Source organism: Pinus tabuliformis, chromosome 1_2, assembly GCF_031772625.1.
Source record: "Pinus tabuliformis cultivar Carrire ecotype Pingquan chromosome 1_2, CPIR1, whole genome shotgun sequence".
Taxonomy (NCBI): domain Eukaryota; kingdom Viridiplantae; phylum Streptophyta; class Pinopsida; order Pinales; family Pinaceae; genus Pinus; species Pinus tabuliformis.
The window spans coordinates 1048856629-1048876234 of record NC_142298.1 but is presented as its reverse complement, the minus strand read 5'-3'; the positions used below and the strand labels follow the sequence as shown (position 1 = coordinate 1048876234).

The window sequence follows — 19606 nt, the reverse complement described above, 5'->3', positions numbered from 1 at the left end:
AATCACAGAAACAAGAACTCCAAGATATTACAGTGCCTGCATCCAATGATGGGATTTTGATCCACATTAACACACGCTTTCCCTTTTGCTCCAGTCAATGCTAGGTAAAGGTAGCACGCTCATGAGTCACTATGATTTATGTCTAAGCATTGATTCCATTAAAATATAAGCATAAGAAAACACTAAAGTCTAAAATATTTACTACTACAACCTACTAGAGAATATGATCGTATTGAAACATACAATGAGCATATGAAAAAGTTATCATCAATTAAACGATGGCATCCTCATTATTTTACCTGGTTAATACCGAAGTCCATAGTAAATGAAATGTCATGCTATACATCATCTAGTTCATTTTGAGTATTCAACTCCAAAACACGCAGTACAAGGTTTTACCCTTTTCTAACTGTCAGTAGTACCACAAGAAGTTACTCCCAAGACTGCTGTTCTAACAAGAGTCGTTGCACTTCATAGTTGGCCTGGTCAAGCAACTCTTGAAGTACAATATTTCTATTGAACTGATACATATGGCAAGATCCAACACCGTCCTATTAGCGACAACAATGGGATCCCTGGGAATTATCTCCCAGCTACCTCTATCATAAAGAGTGTTCTATCCAAATGCATCCACAATATTAGACATAGCATGCATCGAAGTAGCATATATTTAGCAAAAAATATCTCTTCCTAAAAGTAAGAAACATATAAAAAAAAAATTAGTGTCCAACAAATATGTTATTTCTTTACTAAAAATAGTGAAAAGTACTAATTTGATTTTAGCTAATGGCCTCTTTACAATATATAATAACGTACGTTTTCCTTCTTGGGGATTCTACAAGACTACAATGACAACTGAATACCCAAATAATTTTTCACGAGATATTTAAACAAATTAAAGAGATTGCAGGGACGAGGAAGCTTAGTAACTTACTTCAAAGTTAATTATTCTTACAATGAAAGCCCAGAAAAGAGTAGCTCCAACTCTTCATTCTCTGAACGGGTTCTCATCTGTCAGAAATCAAAAATATTAATAGTGAGGTTCTATCGATGACTTATAACTAGCTTAATAAGCAATTAGTTCTTTTTGAATCTAGGATATAATTAAGGTGCTCATCTTGGACGTATGATCTAGTTAAATATCATTATCCCTGCTTTGGGCTAGACGTTGATATTATGATGATCCCAGGGGCTTGATTGTCAGATTCTGTCTAATTGGCATCTTATACCAATTGTTTACTCAGAGCTGTTTACAAAGAAAATTGTAAGGATCCACATCCTTTCAAAGTGTATAAGCCTCGACAAATCTTACTTAAAATGAAAACTATAAAATATTTGATGATATTTTTGTAAACATAATCAAATTTTAAGGATTTTATATAGTTTCTAGAAACATTTGCAAATTTTTAGTTGTAAAATAATTTCATTTTATAGAATTTTGGCAAATCATTTTTAAAAGTTTGGAAATTGTTGAATCATCTTTTGAAAAAAAAAAAAAATTAGCCTATTTGCAAAATTTAGCTGCTAAAATTTTTCTAGTTGTACCCTGAAAAGGAATAGCTAAATGAAAGTCAAATCATTTTGTAATACAATATTAGGTACTGACTGTCTAATTTGCATCTAAGAACAATTGTTTACTCAATTGTTTAGTTCTACCCTGAAAAGGAACAGCTAAATGATGGTCGGTTCATTTGTAAAGCATAGTATTAAATACTTACCCAAATAAACAGAAACAAATGCAAACTTTAGGGAAGTCACTGGATCTACCCCATGTAACCACAGTTTCTCAGATGTTAGGAACTAACGACCTAGCTAACTTCCAAAAACGAAAAACAAAAACAAAAAAACAAAGAGTTCTAATTGTAATATTGATATAGATGTTGACTTCAAAGTTTTAACGTATCTACCAAATCTAATCTATTTTTTAACGTTGACAGTTACCAAAAGTCCTGCAGCAAAGTAGACAGGGTTCATACGTGTGCAGGGTTCATACGTGTGGGTGGAATTCTAATCTATTTTTTAACGTTGACGTTACCAAAAGTCCTGCAGCAAAGTAGACAGGGTTCATACGTGTGCAGGGTTCATACGTGTGGGTGGAATTCTAGGTATGTAGATGCCATTTTTTAAATCAGAATGCATAGGGTTGTATATCTCTTTTATATATACAAAGCATGAAAGGAAAAGTTTTATGGAATTGTATGCTCAGTGTGTGTACACAGTGCACACACAGAATGCAATGCAGTAAAACTATTCCTTGCATAGTTAATAACCGTTGCCTATATGGGGCTGTGCATATAGGCAAACAAGGGATTTGATTACATTCTAGTTTTGGGCTCTAAGTGTTTGGTGTGTTATATTCTTCACACAATTATATCCACACACTACCACATATGTGCTGGGGACTGGGAAGCCCCTCTTGCTCAGGGTTCAAGGGCCCCATTTGTTGGGGGGGAGGGGAACGCGGAGGTAGAGGGTGGAACCCTGAGACAAAATGGGTGGGTTTGGTCCATTTTTTATGGTTTTCAGCACACAGTTTCATCTCATGGTTAATCTAATCCAGGTTGATGGGTTAGGATTTTGGATGCCACAAGATCCTATATATTATATTGTAAATTGTAAAAGTTAATACAATGAGTTAGAGGCTCTAAAGACTAGTTGATTTTCCCAAAAGGTTTTCAGGGTAAATCTCTGAATACTATGTATGAATGCTATTGCTTTTCCTTTTTGTTAAGAATCCATGTGCATTGCTTATTGTAAAGGTTTAAAAATTAAAACCTTTACAATGAGAAGTTCCAGTAAACATCAGCAATCCTATTCTAAGGTTCCAAACTGTTCTTTTACTGTATATTTTTTTGTCTATAGATTTTCCTAGGTGCAGTCCGGGCACCTGGTAACCCCAAATTCCAAAAAGGTTGTTCCCTCTGAACCTGCAGTAGCACCCAAAAAACTGTAATAATTATAGTTTGTAATGAATATTTTGCTTTTTGTTCAAAGGGTTGTGGTTTGGCCGCAAGTCAGAGCACTTGTCATCAAGATGACTCAGGTTCAAAATTCAATTTCCTAAAAAGCTTAAACGATCGTAAGTGGATAAGTGTGAAGTGTGTGCAGCACTGAATTGTAAAGTGGCTCTGATAAATGTGCAGAGTGTGCAGCACTGAATTGTAAAGTGGCTCTGACTTGTCATCAAGATGACTCAGGTTCAAAATTCAATTTCCTAAAAAGCTTAAACGATCGTAAGTGGACAAGTGTGAAGTGTGTGCAGCACTGAATTGTAAAGTGGCTCTGATAAATGTGCAGTGTGTGCAGCACTGAATTGTAAAGTGGCTCTGATAAATGTGCAGTGCTTAGGCCAAAGCATTTTTATAAAATATATGTGTTACACAAGTTTTAGGAAGGCGGGTAAAGGTGATGTAAGCACAAAATAGCAATGTAACTACATACATACAATAAAAGAAAGCCCAAAAGAGAGCCAGCATGCACATACAAAAGAGATTCCTGCAATGTACACATATATGTACACTTGTGGTGTTGTGGGATGGAATGTTTTCTTCTCCGCCCATGTTCTATTCCCATAAAGTGACATGTCAAGCTCATAATGAATATTGTGTCGTAATGGCTCTGAACAATGTTGTTGATGGCATTGTGACTTGAGAGTTTAGTGTTTACTCTAGGTACTATCCTCGAAACGAGTACGAGTAGAACTGCCTAGCGATTTTCCCCGAAATATGTTACTTGGAAAAAAATGTACACCTGTGTATATTATCTATATATAGGATTATAAAATTGTGGACGAGCAAGAAAGAATGCAAGTAGAAAGCAGATTGCCGCAATGTACACATGCATGTACGCTAGCATGTATTATCTACGTATAGGATTACAAAATTGTGGAAGAGAAATCAAATTTGATAAAGTCTCCATAAAAATGTCGTAAGATCAATTTGGACCAAGTCACCCAAGATAGTAGTACACTGAAGCACTACTTGCCTCTACATAATCTTTGGACACTATGATACATAACAATTGTGCTTATGACCAATGAAACACATTTTACTCGTGTCCTTTTCTAACTATGAGGCTGACTCCTCACTCTTTCCCTTACACTTGCTAGGACCTTTACCTCCATGTGTATTTATCCCTCCAAATAGGGCTAGGTTCTCATCACCACTCTTCTTGTTGGCCTTTAACTCCATCCAAATCTCTTCCTAGATACAATCATCCCATAGCCTCTCATAGGTTCTCATGAGCACAAATACCTTTGAAAATGGTTCCCAAGAGGCTGGGAATCCATTTAGCGCCATGTTCACCAACTCTGCATCTGCAATCTTCTTCCCAACTACAAGTTGATCATAAAACTACAACCACCTCAATAAGGTAACTAGTTACTATATCTGATTCGGTCATCTCCATGGATCTGAGTTTGTTTTGGAATATCACCTTTTTTGTTTATGTCTCGACTCTCACACTAGTAGGCCAACTAGGGCATAAAACATTTTCTTAGCAATTTTCCTCTAGAATATGTGAGGAATGAAATGACCATTTGCAGCGTCCATTATCATCCGCTCAACCTTCACTTCCTTCCTACTGTGAGCTACCAACTACTAAGGATCTGTAGGCAAAAGCACAACATGCTTGACAATATCTCAAAGATCATTCTCTTCTAACAAAAGTGTAACCATCACTTTCCATGACAAGAAATTTATTTAGTTTTAATTAATTATAAAAGATAGTTGTTACTAGTCCAAAATGCCAAAATGGTTAAAACAACATATAGTTTTATAATGGAAAATGCCCAAATTAAGCTATCAATTATTGCTTGCTTGAGGATGAATTTGCCACATTTTTTGTGTTGTTGTTCACTAGCATGCCTTAACTGCATGGCCAATCAACCCTAATCATGCCTTAGTTACCCCTAAATATATGTCTCTATGTTGCATGAGTAGCATGGCATACCATGTTGTCAACTCTAGTGCACATATTGCAACAAAGTATTGTTTACATTTGTTGCTTCTCAAGTCCTGCTTAATAAGACTAGAAAATAATTGTCAAGCTGATGTCATACGATGAGATGCCCCACTATCCATAGACCATGCATTTCTAGAAATTGTGCTTGTAGAGAGGCAAAATACCATCAAGAAATCCTTCTTGAACTTGGAAGCAAATTAATTCATCTAAGTTTTGTGAGGCTACTACATGCTTCTGCATAATATGGGCACTTTGATGCATAACGATTGTGCTTATGAAGCATAGTTTTAAACACCGGCCAGCTTTAACCAGAAACCAGTCAAACTGGTCGGTTCATTATGCGACCGGGTCAAACTGGCCAAAAAACACAGTTGAAGGGTGCATTTCACCAAATTTCACAAAAAACGGATCAAACCAGCCAGTTCCATCATAAACCGGTCAGTTTTAAACACCGGCCAGCTTTAACCAGAAACCAGTCAAACTGGTCGGTTCATTATGCGACCGGGTCAAACTGGCCAAAAAACACAGTTGAAGGGTGCATTTCACCAAATTTCACAAAAAACGGATCAAACCAGCCAGTTCCATCAGAAACCGGTCAGTTTATTGCCAAGGCAGCTATAGACCCCACAGAATGCAGTTTTGTGAGTTTTGAAGTTGTTTTCAAGGAAATTTGGGGATGTTTTCCTCCAAAAATAATCCCTCCAAGAAAAGCATGCCTACCCTCTCATTTCCCTAACACATCTCAACCCTAGCAAAGTTGGAAATTAATGGTAATGTTAAATTCTTAAAGTAAAAGGATGAAAATGAAATGTCACTTTTACTTAAATTTTTAACATTACCATGAAATGACTCCGGATGTTTGAGATTGGTTTCAACCTCATTGGATTTCATATGGAGAAACTAGAATTTTAGATTTCACTCAAAATACAGCAGTCTTAATGGTTTTCAGGGTTTTGTGATTTGGGAGTTTGCAATGTTTCCATTTGATTCTATCATGTGTGAGGGTATGAGATTGGCATTTGATCAAGAGCATGAAGCCCTTTAAGAGCCTTGTATCATGTGTGAGGGTATGAGATTGGCATTTGATCAAGACCATGAAGCCCTTTAAGAACCTTGATGTTGGTGGCATTGATTGTTGAACTTTGTTAATTGATGTCGGTGGCATTGATTGTTGAACTTTGTTAATTGATGTTGGTAGTACTGAATGTTGAACTCCTCTACCATGGCCTTAACAAGAATGTACCCTTCACTCAAAGGAAAAAAATTGGTTAGGAATGCTAATCTTTTTTTGCCACATTATAAGGTTGAGAAGATGAACCCTTCACTCAAACCAAAATCATTGGTTAGGCATGTTAAACCTTTTCAATTTCTATTAGGTTATAAGGTTGAGCAATCCAAGTCTGAAGACATTGAGCTAGATGATGTTTATGTATCTCTTGTTGATGATCCCATTTCTAGCAGCATTGAATCAATGATGAGTTTCATGAGTGACCATGTTGATCAATGATTTGTAGTTTTGATGTCTAAGGATGAAAATGAAATGTCACTAGCCTTGTGCACTGAAGATATGTACCATCCTTGAAATGAAGGTAAGTAATTGAACTTTCCCAAGCATGTAACCTAGAAAAAAGCAAAAAAGTTTTCCATTTGCAAAAGGTTTAAAAGATAGACTTCAAATTACTTCAAAAAATGCAGATTACTATAGCTTCTTATATCTTCAAAAATAATAATTGTGTTTAAAAATGTGGAAAACCCTATTATCCTTTTATATCCAACGTTTCAGACTAACTGAGTCCATCATCAAACTAAGTAAGTGAGTCCATCATCAGGGGCAATGTAATCTACATTTTAAGAAGAGAGAGTGTGAATGCAGGAAGCAGTTAATAGTTAATAGTTTATTGAGAGAAATGTTTATTGTCACCTTTTTATATGATTAATTCAATATAATTTAATGAGTAATTTAATTATGGTTAATTTCAATTTGTGGATTATTAATAATATTATATATAAATGTTTTAAATATTAGTTATGATTTAATGATTAAGATAAAAGAATATATCCCCGGATGCGAGTGATTAAATGTTCGAAGGACATTCGGGCGGCGTTTCATGTGGGCATCTGTCAGCTCGCATACGCCTCGAGTAAGTTCACTTGGGAAGGGGAACGGGTCTGCATAACCACATTAATGCGGCCATTATGGTGTTCATCTGCCGTCATTATCGCCGCGTCTTGCTGCTCCTTAAACGCTCATCGCATTCCAGCTCCAATGCATTCCGCCGTCGAGGTTTCACCTGCAGTTCTGGGCGTTTCTCTGCATCCCGTTGCAGGGGTTCACAGCACTGTTAGTGTGCAGAGATTGTATGGTTATTGGGAGGTTCTGCAATTACCCAGCGCACAGCAAGCCAACATGCGGCGCGAAAGAGTCAGGCTACTGAGCAGAAGGGGGGGCTCTGGTGGTCGAGCTGTCTCGCAGCGCTCCTCCGACACTCTGGAACCTGAACGGCGAAGTCCTCCGTCAACGAGGAGTGGCAGAGGAAGGGGTCGCGGTAGATCAGGAGAGGTGGTAAGTGAGCTTGCCGCTCACCAGACAGCGCGGTATCGCTTCCCTTGCTCGTTCGACAACGCCATTTTTATTATTTTTGTCTCTATTGAAAAGCTTGAAGACAACAGCAATTTGGGAGCGGCCCAAGCTGTTGAACCTGTGGAGCAGAGAATTGCAAACCCGAAGGAGCGCCTGCGCTCAGTCTCGGAGGATGCTTCGTCGCCAATTCTGGCAAACCCCGCTGGCCCAGGTGTGTCCGTGCGTGGCAATCCCACCGACTCGGTTGCTCCTCATTCGAACTCGGAGGACCTTCTTCGGTACGGGTGTCTAGTTGTTGAGGAGCCCTATACCACAGATGATGACTAGCCTAGCTTATTCTGGTTTTGTTGCTATGTTTTGGCTCCGGTTCTTGCAAGTTAATGTGTCGTTTCTACATATATCAGCTATTTCTGTCTGTCTCTGGGCAGGGTCTGTCCATGTTTCTGTCAGTCTCAGGGTGCTGTCTGTCAAAATGTACTGGTCTGGTCACTATGGAAAACTGTAATGTGTCGGAGAACTGCACTGATCTTATGTGTTTTTGTAAAATGCCATCGTCAGGCTGAACTCTCAAGGCCACTGCCTCGCTGTAACTTTTTGTATCCATAATAGAATTAGTCTTATTGAGAAAAAAAAAAAGATAAAAGAATATATCAATTTGAGATTAAATAATTATAAAGGATTAAATTTCTTTTATTACTTTTAAATTTAATGTTATTAATATTGGCTTATTTATGTAGACTTTAATTAATTATATTTAAATGGGTAATTTAAATAAGGTAAGTTATTAATTATGATTAGGATTAATATTTATTTATGAATGCTTATTAATCATTAATTATGTTTTATTTATTTTTTGTTTTTAATAAGGGTTTCCAGGGATTATTTAGCTTTAGACCATCATCTTTGTTCATAATGTTAAATGATTTCTCAATTTCAATGGCTTCTTTCACCCTTCTTTTTAAATAATAGTCCTCTTTGTGAATTAATTTTACATGTTCCATACAAATGTAGTGTGGGGAGGAACATGCATGCTCTGCTAGGGCTGATTTTTCCGACCTATTCCTTGCAACATCATTTATGTGTTCTTTTAACTTTATGCCCACAAATCTCTCTGTTTCACCTATAATAATTATGTACCTTCAAAAATTGCCAATGCTTCTAGACAAATCGATTAGTAACTAGCCCAGTTTTTTTGGGTCAAACTATCATTTTGTATGCTATACTGCTAATTAACACAAGTAGAAGTCATTGAGACACAAATCTTCTATGTCTTTTTCTATAATTAGCCACCTCTATGTTGCCACCATACATAGTTGTAGGTGCAATTCTTTGATTGGATAGTCGTTGTCTTGCATATCACCCACCATACATATATCATCAACTTTAATCAAATTTAAGGTGATATCATTATGGTTCTATACTACAATGTTAAGCTTTGAATATACCAGGCTATCAATGGACTATGTTATCGAAATCAATCTTAAGTTTCGCTATGGGTTTAGCGCCTTATTATTCGTTGTCGAACCTTTTTCTTTGATTGGTACTCAAGTCAAAGCTCTATTACCAATGACAACCACCAAATGAATGTCTTCACAACCCCAAATCCTTCAATACTTTGTACCTATTATAATTCAATGTCTTTAAAGAAAACGTGGGCTCAAAGGGATTGAACTGTTATCAATTTCATTTTGCCATGAGGTTGAGTTATTCAACCATTTTTAATAGATGTTTCATGACTCCTCTTTGTATATGTCTTTCTTCAAATGTGCCAAACTTTTGACTTCACATGATTCTTTGTAAACACTCAATGCCAGGTTCACTATTGTGGCTCTAATAACATGTTAAAATAAAATGTGGAGAATATATGAAGGGACAAACAAGATGAAAGGAAGATTCATATTATATCATGACACAAAGAAATGACATATATATATATAGCAAAGTTTTGTTATTCTTATGATATCATATTATATCCTGACACACACATGGCAAAGTTTTGTTATTCACGTGAGGAATCACACACCGTATATCATTAATAAAATATTAACTTAAATGTCACTTATATGTATAACGTATATCTCACTTCATTTCATGGCACCATTACTCTTATAGATACATTACATTACATTTATTTACCTTCAATAAAATAAGCATTACAATGTCTAGCATATCTTAGACAATATGGCAAAGGAATATAGAACACCATGAGGTTGATAGGAATCTCCTTGCTATGGTAAAGGAGATGTCCAGGTACAATCAGTGAAAGATGATTGTCCTTTTTGTTGAAAAATGGTAGCTGCAGTCGGTATTTTCATGGTCAAAATGAAAGGAGAAATTGATTTGTTTCTTGCTGTCCAAGCCAGGCTCAATTGGCCAAGTCAGCCCCACCACATGAAGGGGTTTAACCTTTAATGGTCAAAATCAAAGGAGAAATTGATTTGTTTCTTCCCGTCCAAATCAGCCTCAATTGGCCAAGTCAAACCCACCACATGAAGGGGTTTGACCGTAAGGTCAAAACCCTCTTCTTGACTCACATATATAAGTCAAACCCACCACATGAAGGGGTTTGACCCTAAGGTCAAAACCCTCTTCTTGACTCACATATATATTGGCAATCATTGGACCTCATTTGGCATCATCATACACTCATCTATTCGACCAATCACAAGTTTTGTTCACAAGTGCAAGGAGGAAGAAGAAGAATTATCTCTGTTTTGACCAACGAGTTTGACAATCTGTTGACCAGCATTGACTTGATTCATTTTTCTCTTGTTTGACCAAGCTGTTGACTGAAGTCTGGAGGCCAAATATTCCTTGGTTCGTTAACTGTTCATTGAACAAAGATTCATCTATATTCTGGGCTGTTGACCAAAGTTTGACCACAGGTCAAACCTTGAGATTTGACCAAATTTCTGTGAAAGTTGCAGGACCAAATTTCAGCCCTTTAACCAGCTACCTCAGGCTGAAATTCAGCCCCTTGTTCAGACTTTGCCTGTGAACAGTTTGTTGACTTTCTCTCTCCCCCTTGACTGGTTTTGACTTGCCAATTATTGAGGTCAAAGATTGGCTTATTAACTGGACTATTCTGATTAATGATTGAATAAATAAGTCAAATTGTATCATTGGAAATAGTTAATCAGTTTGAAAAAAAATTGTACTCTTGTTTGTGCTAGAAAATCAACACTTCTCATTTGATCAAGACCAATAATGTATTCAAAACAGTATTGGCAACTCAAGTCTCAATGAAAATTGGCATTTTCCCACCATATGTTGGTGACTAGTTGTAATCCATGGGCATTTTCCCAATGGATATGCTTGTGACTAGTTGTAATCCATTGGCCTACTCAATCAACACTTCTCATTTGATCAAGACTAATAATGTATTCAAAACAAAATTGGCAACTCAAGTCTCAATGAAAATTGGCATTTTCCCACCATATGTTGGTGACTAGTTGTAATCCATGGGCATTTTCCCAATGGATATGTTTGTTACTAATGTAATCCATTGGCCTACTCTTTAGTCAATTGTGGACATTAATAAAATTATCTTATCTTATGTTACCTTGATATTGGGCCTAACCAATTAATTGTGGACATTCATAAAATTATCTTATCTTATGTTACCTTGATATTGGGCCTAACGTGGATATGACAGCAATCCTTGCCTATGCACAAGGGGGCAATATGAACAGTCATAATCGAGATCAAAGGTAAGTACACATTGATGTACTTTGTTTTTGTGCAATGCACACTCTGATGTGTTTTGTTCTGTGCATTATAGAGGTTCACTATTGTCTGTTAGCAACAAAGTCCTAAATACCAAAAACCTGTCATTCTAGAACCGAATGTAAGGAAGACAAACAAAAATCTGTTCCCATTTGTTGAGCTAAAAGATTGGAATAAACATAAAGATAGCCAACACCGACATATTGTGGTGGTTACATTGAGAGGATAGGGGCAATAAATGGATAACTATGCACCTAATCCACTTTAGTAGTTTGTTCAGCTAAAGAATGAACTAAACCTAAAGATAGCCTACATATCGTGGTGGTCACAATGGGAGAAAAGGGGCAACAAATGGATAACAAACGCAATTAGTGTTCAATAAATAAACATTGATAACATATCTATAGAGCATACAGATTACTAATCACTTTTTACGAACTACTAAAGTGGACTAGGTGTATCTATCTTGTTACAAATTCAAAAATTAGTTGGCTACAAAGTTATAAAGAATCAAATATTTTGCACTGGTATTTCCATCCCATTAAGACATGACTATATAGGAATGATATGAAAACTAGAACATAAATACAAGCATTTTCTTCAAAAACAGAAAGGTCACCGCTGAAAACATGTAAACCTACTTTTTCATACCAACAGTTACAAAATAGTATGAATGCTAAAAACCTCACCCAACTCCCTTCCCTCAGAAACATAAAATGGACAGATACTTTAGAGCTTTGTTACAGATAAAAATCAGTCAGACCTTTGGTTTATGAGAAAAAGGAAGCATACAGTCATACCTTAGATGTTACGGTTTACAAGCTACCAAGTAATCTTCCCAATGATATATGAGACATCCGATACAAAGTTATAAACCATGAATTAGGATAGAAAGGATGGCATGTTGAAATTTGACTCAAAACCACTCTGTGTAGAGTAATGGCTAAAATGGGATTATCCATGCAATGTTGAGATGAAACTCCCATTAGTCTAGCTTCAAAAACTGTGCTTCTCTTCCTTAAGATCATTCCATCCAGCTTATACATTTTCTTTGTTCTTTCTTTGCAGCTATAATTCTGCTATGAGTTTCCCACTGCTATTTTCTCCAAAAGATTTACTTCATTCACTGTATGCCAAGTAAAATCTGTTTTTGGAAAGTGACAGTCACAACAAAAAATTTCATGCATCTACAAAACATATAGATCAAGTTCTTATACAGTGTTGAATGTATAGAGAACTAAATTTCTGATGTGCCTATTGCACGGTATACTGCATAGTATGAGACATCCAATACAAAGTTGTAAACCATGAATTAGGATAGAAAGGATGGCATGTTGAAATTTGACTCAAAACCACTTTGTGTAGAGGAATGGCTAAAATGGGATTATACATGCAATGTTAAGATGAAACTCCCATTAATCTAGCTTCAAAAACTGTGCTTCTCTTCCTAAAGATCATTCCATCCAGCTTCTACATTTTCTTTGTTCTTTCTTTGCAGCTATAATTCCGCTATGAGTTTCCCACTTCTATTTTCTCCAAAAGATTTACTTCATTCGTTGTATGCCAATTAAAATCTGTTTTTGGAAAGTGATAGTCACAACAAAAAATTTCATGCATCTACAAAACATATAGATCAAGTTCTTATACAATGTTGAACGTATAGAGAACTAAATTTCTGATGTGCCTATTCCACGGTATACTGCATATTTATATAGGCTCAATTGTATGATAACTGGGACTAGTATGAGATAGAAACTATTTTACATCCCACATATTTTCTTATTTCGAGACTAAAATGGTCCGACAATTTGTAAACACATTCGAAAGCATAAATGATATGGCTTTGTGCAATTTACAATCCATCTCTGCCGTGAGACTCGAGAGTGAAAGAATTTTGACTTTCTTAATGGTTTCCATTATTGAGATCATAGTGTAGACAATATCTGAGCTAGAAGCATCAACGTTTAGTTTGAATTGGACTACAAGCTCCAAATCCTCAAGACCATGACCAGGATGACGTGCAGTCAATAATCTCAAATAAATAAAACTAACAAAAGAACTTCAGGCAAAGGAGATTGTAATGACCTGTTTCGATACAAGTTCTAAAACTTTGTTGAGAACCCGAATGCGATGTGCTGCATAGGTACTATTTCCTGGTAGCACCTTCATACGGTCCATCTCTGCATTAAGTGTCGCTTTCTTCTCTGCATCTGCCATTTGCTTCCATTGATTACCGAATCTAGAATAGCTTTTAAGTCCCCCGTTGGTGAGATCCATGGTTTTGTCACCCCCTAAACGTCCATCTGAATCCATCCGTTGGAAAACCACACTGCAAACAGAAGTCAAGCCAGATGAGCGTAAATAAAAGCACTGGTGCATATAATGCATCAAACAAACAGGTTCAAAAACTATTTGGCATTCATCTTCTTTCATAAATTCATTGCAAATGAAAATTGTAACACTGTACAGTGTAAGGTGGAGCCTCCCGATGTTAAAGAAGGAGAAATGTTAACTCCTTGCCTAATTTTTGCATGCCAAATATATTGCACCATTGGATTAACGTCGTGTGATCTTAACTTTGACCACTATTTTGCAATCACTGCCCAAAAAACTTTACAAAACCCACTAAACTAGGTTGAAACTGCTTTCCAATGAGGTACTTGTCTCATACGCATGTGCTATAATTCAGGGCCTTGTCAATCAAAAGCCCTGGATTTTTTTTAAAGAGGAAAAAGGTTTTAGTAAACTAATTGGGAGCTGCTCCCCTTATAAAATACATTTTATCCAACTAGTGTGATTTTCAGTTAAAATTTGATAAGTCAAGCTCAGAATAATAGTCCGTTCGAATTTAAAACTAGTGTGATTTTCAGTTAAAATTTGATAAGTCAAGCTCAGAATAATAGTCCGTTCAAATTTAAAGCCCTCATAACCTCTGGCGAAGTCCCAAAAAAATGCTTACCAACACCTCCTTGTCTTCTACACTATTCTAAGTAATTAGAAGCAAATAATATCAACATGGTCACTTACCTTCAGAGATGGGGCCACTGTCCACTGCTTGTTTGAGGCGTATCTTTGAGGATGGACATGATTAGTCCGCTGTTAGTGAGAGTTGTTCTTTAACATCATATAGCCTTCAGCGGGATGATCTTAAACTTTCAAATTTGAAAAGCCTATTTGAGAATAGTCAGCTGCTTGGATGTCGAGCAGACCCTATATTAAGTACATAAATAATAGCTAGAGGAGCTCCTTATAATTCAAAAACACTAACAATCAAATCAGCAATGTTTATGATGTTCTTGAACCTCGAGATAAAGTGAGGTCAGCACCAATTGCTCATGTCTATGTACAATCTTAAAATTGTTAAAATTGGCAACTAGGACCAAACTCCACATTAGTCATCTTATTTATGACAGCTGATATTTTTCTTGGATTCCTCTCCCCGAGAGGTGCAGGATTGATCTAAAGATCATCCAATTCTGACATGTACAAATAAAGTTATGAATTTATTTTGATTATGGTCAAATTGTCAAGGTCTGTCAGCGAACTTATGGAGGCTCAAAAGCCCAACAGTCACATCTATTCATCCTCAATGTTGCATATAAATAGAAGGTGGCTTAGCCTCATTTGGACACACTCATCTTCACACTTCTCTCTCTCCTCACTTCTCTCTCTCCTCATTGATTGGGTACGATTTCTGGCCCTCTCTCTCTCCACACATCCGAAATTTCAAGATACCGAAATTCTGGACAGTTTGACCAAGCATTGACCAGCATGCGTTGACCTCCTTTGACTGTGTTTTTGTGACGGCTATCTTTGTTTGGTCAGGCCACATTTCTGGGCACAGACAGAAATAGAGGCTAAACATTGATTGTTGACCAGCATTGACTGCAGCTAGGGCTGACCACAGGTGGGCTGTTTGACCAGACTTTGACTGGGCTGAATTTGACTGTTTTGAGGGCTGTTTTATCTCGCTGTTTGGAGGCTGAAGTTGACCGATTTGCTGAGGGTCAAATCTGCCCTGTTGACCAGAGTTGACTTTTCTGATTAGGGCTCTTTTGCTGCTGTTATAAATTATCAGATTTGTAAATTGTACTATCTCTCTCTGCTGAACTATTGAAGACTAAAAGAAGATTTGATCAAGGGTTTCCCCACATTGGGGTTTGTCCCTGGCTAGTGCCACATCTTGTGTCCTCTTGTCTTGGCTTGTCTTCTACTGTTTATGTTTGGAGTTGTCTATAATGCGACTTTTTGAAGATTCCGGTGATGGAATCCGGCGAAGAAATTGAGGTCAAATCTTGATTTCTTGCAGTTAAAATGGTTTTTTAACTGCATATTTGGATTCAGCACCCTGAAAAACCCCTGGGACGCTTTCATTGTGCAGAAACTAGCTATCAAACTTGCGATTCCAATAATTCTTGCCGGATTTCGACCGGAAAAATCTGCCGGAAAGACTTTCAAAAAGTCGCGTTATAGACAACTCCTTTATGTTTATGTTCTATCTGCATTTTACTATCATGTTGATGTGATTGCTAATCTGAATATTGATACTGGGCTAATCAAGAAATTGAAGTAAAATTGCTCTAAAACATAGAACATACCATTGTTGCCCAAAATTAACAGAAATATTAACTCCTTGCCTAATTTTTGCATGCCAAATATATTGCACCAATGGATTAACATCGTATGATCTTAAATTTAACCACTATTTTGCAATCACTACCCAAAAAACTTTACAAAACCCGCTAAACTAGGTTGAAACTGCTTTCCAATGAGGTATTTGTCTCATATGCATGTGCTATAATTCGGGGCCTTGTCAATCAAAAGCCCTAGATGTTTTTTAGAGAGGAAAAAGGCTTTAGTAAACTAAATTGGGAGCTGCTCCCCTCATAAAATACATTTTATCCAACTAGTGTGATTTTCAGTTAAAATTTGAAAAGTCAAGCTCAGAATAATAGTCCGTTCGAATTTAAAGCCCTCAATAACCTCTGGCGAAGTCCGAAGAAAATGCTTACCAACACTCCCTTGTCTTCTACACTCTTATAAGTAATTAGAAGCAAATAAAATCAACATGGTCACTTACCTTCAGAGATGGGGCCACTGTCCACTGCTTGTTTGAGGCCTATCTTTGAGGATGCACGTGATTACTCCGCTGTTAGTGAGAACTGTTCTTTAACATCATATAGCCTTTGGCGGGATGATCTTAAACTTTCAAATTTGAAAAGCCTACTTGAGAATAGTCAGATGCACTTACATATGCTTGGCCACTGCTTGGATGTGGAGCAGACCCTATGTTAAGTACATAAATAATAGCTAGAGGAGCTCCTTATAATTCAAAAACACTAACAATCAAATCAGCAATGTTCATGATGTTCTTGAACCTCAAGATAAAGAGAGGTCAACACCAATTGCTCATGCCTATGTACAATCTATCGTCAAAGGTAGTCCTATGTTCTCTTATCAATGACAGCCCTTATTGAGCATCAGATAAACCTGTTACTTGTCATACTGTAGAGCGTTATGACAAAGGATACATGGCAATCATGTTATATGATTCTTAGGCACATGACAGCCCTTATTGATCATCAGATGAACCTGTTACTTGTCATATTGTAGAGCGTTATGACAAAGGATACATGGCAATCATGTTCTACGATTCTTAGGCACATGACAGCCCTTATTGATCATCAGATGAACCTGTTACTTATCATATTGTAGAACGTTATGACAAAGGATACACGGCAGTCATGTTCTATGATTCTTAGACAATGCACATGTTAAAATCCGTGAATACTTCTTTTTTTTTTCTTTTTTGTGACTAGAGGTGATTTGTGACTAGAAGTGTTGCGGGGCTCACACTTGCATGACAGGGTCAATTCCAACCACTAGCACCACTATGACCTGACCTTTTTGTCATGCAATTCCAACCACTAGCACCACTATGACCTGACCTCAAGATACCATATATGGCCCTTCCACGATAGGGATAAGTCAAGGTTTGGGTCAGTGACATTTAAACAAGGAGTACCTTAACACACCCCATCACCAACTCATCTGGTGTGCTATGACCTGACCTCAAGATACCATATATGGCCCTTCCACGATAGGGATAAGTCAAGGTTTGGGTCAGTGACATTTAAACAAGGAGTACCTTAACACACCCCATCACCAACTCATCTACACCAGAGCACTCTTTCACTCTTTTATTAAAGTTAAGACCAATTTTGAATTTACAGCGACAACATTAAATTTACAGCAATTTTAAAACATGTGATCAATTATGTGGCAAAAGATGTTACCCTCCCATCTAGGTTCAAATCCCACAAAGATCCCACTTTGTGAGAAATTTCTTCTTAATAAACTATTTTTTAATGAATTATATACATTGTGACATGTTTCCTCTTAATAAACTATTTTTTAATGAATTATATATAAATCTCGAGATGTTTCCTCTTAATAAACTATTTTTAGATGAATTAATTACAACCAATTCCTATTTTTGAATGAATTATATACAATCCATATCTGGGTTCAAATACGTTAACCATTTTGGGATGAATTAAATACAATCCTTTTGGATGAATTAAATACAATCCATTCCTAAGCTGTTGACCTTATGTACAATCCATATGTAAGTTGTTGGCCTTATCTTGTGGTCTAAGTCTAGGGTTTACCATCCTAAAATGAGGGAAATGCTCACCTGGGAAATGTTACCTTGAAAAATATTTCCCATCATATAATGAACATGAAAGTGCTCTAACTCTCAGTTACATCCCACGTTCCTAACAGGGTTTCCCATCCCATCATGTAATAGGCATGGACTTGCCTTCCTTCTGAGCTACATGTCTGTTTCATTGGAAATCTTCTTTGGAAACCTTTCACGGTCTATCTTTCTTATCCTGTCATTATTCTATTACAATTGAACTCAAAGTCGCTAAGCAATATTCCAAAGCCACTCTATTATCCTAGTTCGGACCGGAGAGCTTCATTCGCAGGCACAACCAAGCAGCAGCGGTAAAAATCTAACCTGGCGGACAAATAAACCTAACAAATACAGATAACAATGAATCTAAACCCAAGTTCGCCCATATGTAGTAAACCATTCAACAAACAGTCCAGTGCTCTCAAATCGTGAAAATCAATGAAATCGACTGAGAGAAAGATAACAAAAAACAAAAATAAATAAATGTGCCAGAAACCCGCATCAGAACCCCTGATATGATGAACTTTGTGCAATGAATCTAAACCCAAGTTCGCCCATATGAAGTAAACCATTCAACAAACAGTCCAGTGCTCTCAAATCGTGAAAATCAATCAATGAGAAAGATAACCAAAACAAAAAAACAAAGAAAGAACCAAAAAAAAACCAAAAAATAAATAAATGTGCCAGAAACCCACATCAGAACCCCTGATATGACGAACTTTGTGCACTGACAACAATCCTTGGGTTGCAAAATGACAGCAAGATGACAGATGTATTTAGCCGAACTCAAATAAATGCAAAAATCCCTTGATCTCAAACTCACAGAAATTTGTATAACCTATTTAAAAATAATGCAAAATCACGCGAAGAAACAGAAACCCACCTGGATAAATCCTGTTCGAACAGCCCCAATTTTTTCAAGTTGTAGAAAATATGTTGGATAAGGCACGGCGATGATCCAGAAGGGTTGTAAAGCAGTCCCTCGGGTGTAAACAAAATATTATAGCAATTTAGCTCTAATGGACCTGTAAAACATTGAAATCGCGCAAAAGACTAATGAGTATAAATTCAATTGGGTTATCGTTGTTAAAGAAAGTAATTTTAAATACAAGGTGGGAATGTTTTTTTTCCCACTCGAGAATGTGGGAATAAAAATAAAGAGTTACTGAGGGCTTCGGGTAAGGAAGCAAGTTGTAAGTTTTTTTCTATTTTGGTTTAAATTTTAATGAGTTATTGTGTTATTGTTAGAGATCTATTTTGTCTCGCTTGTGATATTCTAACTTTGTTAAGTTATAATTTCGGTATAGTAAATCTATTGGATACATTATTTTTAAATTATAGTGGTAGTTAATTGGAGTTACCCCAGTCTAATTTGAATTTTTTTATTTATAATTATTTATTGTTTAATAAATTATATTAAATAGATAAATGAGTAATTTCAAATCTTCCACAATTCTATAACCACTAAATTAAAAACATCCGAGTTGAAAATTTAGATGCATTCGTAAATTTAACTAATCACAAATGGTTTGAGTTGGAAATTTAGATGCATTAGTAAATTTAACTAATCACACATGGTTTTTGGTTAAGTTTTAATGGGGTTTAATTTCTTTGAAATTTAATTATAATATAAGTTT

The 19606-nt window shown here is 36.4% G+C and overlaps 1 long non-coding RNA gene across 3 annotated transcripts; it reads right to left on the bottom strand.

Annotated features, from left to right (window-relative positions):
- Positions 1-245: 245 nt before the first annotated feature.
- On the bottom strand, positions 246-19063 carry LOC149209726 (uncharacterized). Of its 3 annotated transcripts, none has more exons than XR_016252875.1 (4): positions 18853-19063; positions 13355-13598; positions 935-1011; positions 246-690 (listed from the first exon to the last, which is right to left on the bottom strand). It is a non-coding gene; the product is annotated as an uncharacterized LOC149209726 (long non-coding RNA). The 3 variants fall into 3 exon arrangements; XR_016252877.1 differs by having other exon boundaries at positions 246-616; XR_016252876.1 differs by having other exon boundaries at positions 246-521.
- Positions 19064-19606: the final 543 nt, after the last annotated feature.